The sequence below is a fragment of the Nymphalis io genome, chromosome 11, assembly GCF_905147045.1.
Source record: "Nymphalis io chromosome 11, ilAglIoxx1.1, whole genome shotgun sequence".
Classification (NCBI taxonomy): domain Eukaryota; kingdom Metazoa; phylum Arthropoda; class Insecta; order Lepidoptera; family Nymphalidae; genus Nymphalis; species Nymphalis io.
In genome coordinates this window covers 1889865-1893457 of record NC_065898.1, presented here as the reverse complement: position 1 = coordinate 1893457, position 3593 = coordinate 1889865, and positions in this window count along the sequence as shown.

Below are 3593 nucleotides of genomic sequence, written 5' to 3'. Positions count from 1 at the left end.
TTCATATATTTTATATAGTGTTTACATATTAACCTCTAAAATTTTTATTGTTATTGATTTTATTTCTTAAAAATAGATAGGAGGACGATCATATTGGTCACCTAACGGTGCGTGATTACGACCGTCATCAAACACAAGTGCATTCTCTATTCCCTAACTCTCAAATCCGATGGGACGGCAATCCGACACGACCTAAAAGAGTTCAGGCGCAGGACCAACGACTTTACGTGCTTTCCGAGACACGGGAGTATACACACTTCCAACATCCAGACTCCGGGCTGCTACTGAGAAATTTCTGACAGAAAAACTATTGTCCCTAGGAATTGAACCCAGGACCTCCGGGTCTGCGGCCTTACATCAAGCCACTGGACCAACGAGGCAGCATTAATAATATCTATATAATATCAATATTAATGTAATAAGGTGTATAATACCAACATTATGAGAATGAACGATCACATTGATTGCAATATTACAATTTCATTCAAATACATGATACCGGACTGAAATGAAAAGCTAGTTTCAATTTTATTATAACAGATTCAGTTATTTTATAATAAAAAAAGAATAGAATAAATATTATGCCTGTGTGTGAGGCAGATTTTCTTGCACATATGCACTGTAATATTTCCTGCGGTTTTTGCTAGACTTTGCGATTGGACGGTTGTGACCGAAATACGCTCAAGACGTTATTATTAAAAATTATAAAGATTAATATTGCTTACAATTTTTAAATTTACTTTAACGGAACTTATTATTGATTAATAACATTTTCATACAAGGAAAACGTTAATATCTCAAGAGAAAGCAGCTAATTTCTGAAACGAAAATAAAAAAACTAACCGGAAAGCCAACGAAACTCCTCTATTTCATTCTAGGAAATGTCCGTTAAAGTCCCGTGGAATTTTTAAAAAAAACCGCAAAAAGTAATCTAAAACCGAAAATAAACAGCACTGTAGCGTAGTTCCGACTTCGCAGAACATTTTCACAACTCCTGGCCGAATGCATGTTGTTTCAGTCAGGTCGAACGAAAAAAAAATGCCATCTATTTGCTTTCCCGCGTTTTTTTTAAATTACCAACTAAAATTACGTTTGGTCGAAGAGATGAAACGGGAATACTATTTAAAATAAGCTAATAGTTGATATGTTAACAACCGTCATTCATATTAAATTGACAAGAAACGTTACGGTTAGTAAATTTCCCACTGCTGGGCAAAAAAAGAGAATTTCATCCGACTCGAGAACATGATGATGAGATTATAAGAACACGAGATGATACTTGAATAGTACTCGAATTTGAACCCGTTCATCAGTTAAGATTCGAATGTTTTATCCATTAAGCCTGCTTAGCTCAATGTATATATATCTATAAAAATCGATAACTCTTTTAATTAACTGGCTTATACTGGATAAATCCAGATATCGAATATTATGTTCCCTCCTTTGAGCTATTAGAGTATAAATTCCTTCCGTAATTGTAGTTCCAGAAAGTTCTATATGGAATGCTTTAATGGAAGCCAACGAAAACAACGACTTTCAAAGCTACTTAAACGTTGTAGAAAACTAAGTGCTACTTGAATAATTTATATTATATTATATAACCATACTATAATTAGGTATTAAATTATTTAGGTACATAAACCGAGATAAGGTTAAATTAAAAACTCACACTTCTATAAAGCATATTTTTTTATGATTACCATTTATTTATAGGTACATATATACGCAGCTAATATACTGAGGTCATGTTAAGGACTACTTTGACCTTTGTGCTCTAAATAAGGATAATACATCATCTTCTTTATCTGCGCCGTACATGGTTATAAGGAACAATAACATTCACCGAAAAGTAACCTGATTTATAAGTTCGTACGCTGACCAGACATGCTTGCACGTACCCAGTGTGGTTGGTCAGCTAAAATGTCTAAAATGTAAAACTGGAAATGTCAACTTTATTTTATTACTGGCAGCACTGTTTCGAATAGTGTACGAAAAAATAACTTTAACTATTGTATACATAGTATCAAATGTTTTGTAAAATGTTAAAATTATTTTATTTTCAAATTTAGGATAAAGAAGGTTTATCAAATTTATTTTACAATCGACGTTTCTAGAATTGACGAAATTCGCATAAACTGATATCTCCTCCCGTGCCCTCTCTGTTTTACCCCGGAAATGTTTGTTAAATTTTAACTTTTCGTTTATATTTCAAAGTTGCCGAGAAATTCTCACATCTTAAATAGGTGTACCTGATTTACACCCTTTGAAATAAAAGCATGGCAGTATTTTGTTTCAGGCACATATTAATATATATCATTCATGAGAAACCTATTTTATATACATAAATTAACCGAGACCAAATAGTTTACAAACTTCGTTACTTATAGTCGCATCTTATTTAGAATAAGTTTTTTTTTTTTTATAGAATAGGAAGGTGGACGAGCATATGGGCCACCTGATGGTAAGTGGTCACCAAACGCCCTTAGACATTGGCATTGTAAGAAATGTCAACCATCGCTTATAGCCAATGCGCCACCAACCTTGGGAACTAAGATTTTATGTCCCTTGTGCCTGTAATTACACTGGCTCACTCACCCTTCAAACCAGAACACAACAATATCAAGTATTGCTGTTTTGCGGTAGAATATCTGATGAGTGGGTGGTACCTACCCAGACGGGCTTGCACAAAGCCCTACCACCAGTAAAGTGAAATAAATGTGAAATAAAAGTAAAATAAAATAAGATTTAGCAAACTTAAAAAAAATGCAGTGCAGGCTAAGCATATTCAATTTAAAGAATATGTTTTAAGTCATTTTATTCATCCTGTACCAGGCTATAAGGTCTATAACTCTCCTCAAACGTCAATTTTAATCCCTCTTGGCTGCCAATTTCAATAGTCACCTTGGCAACGTTATAACGATGAAATTTTTGTATATTTCTGTCTGAACGAGCTAATCCCAGGATTTACCAGTAGAATTTAAAACGAAATTCTAGCAATAGATAATCCATTTATTGAGAAATTTTATAAATTATATAAGATCACGCTACGAAACAAAAACGTTTAAAGAGAGAGAAACCTGACGGAGCTGCTAGTTAAGAATATAATGACAAAAATAATAACAATATAGTATTCCACGATATTAATCATAATCGAAGATGGACCCAATAAACCGTAGCGCCCCTTGGAGTGAAAGACAGTGACCGCGGTCCAGTAAATTATCATCAAATTCCTTCTAATGATAAATAGTGCCTACTACAAATACTCCATTTCACGAATCGTAATTAAATGAAATGATTAATTCTCTTTGAATCGTACCATAGATGTTGCTGGTTCTATTCAATTTGCATTTACTTGTTCTCTGTTACCAATTCCAGAGCAATTTGAACAAAAACAACCAAACAATAGAATTACTAACAGCTGTGGAATAATTATAATTTACATTTATGTACAATTATTAAATCGAGATGGAGCTGTGGTTAGAACACGTGAATTTTAATTTAAGATTGTAGGTTCAATCCACATTGAAGTGCTGAATCCAACGTGGTGGAATAAGTTCCGAGCATTTCAAAAGAAGAAGAAGCTCAGCTGTAGG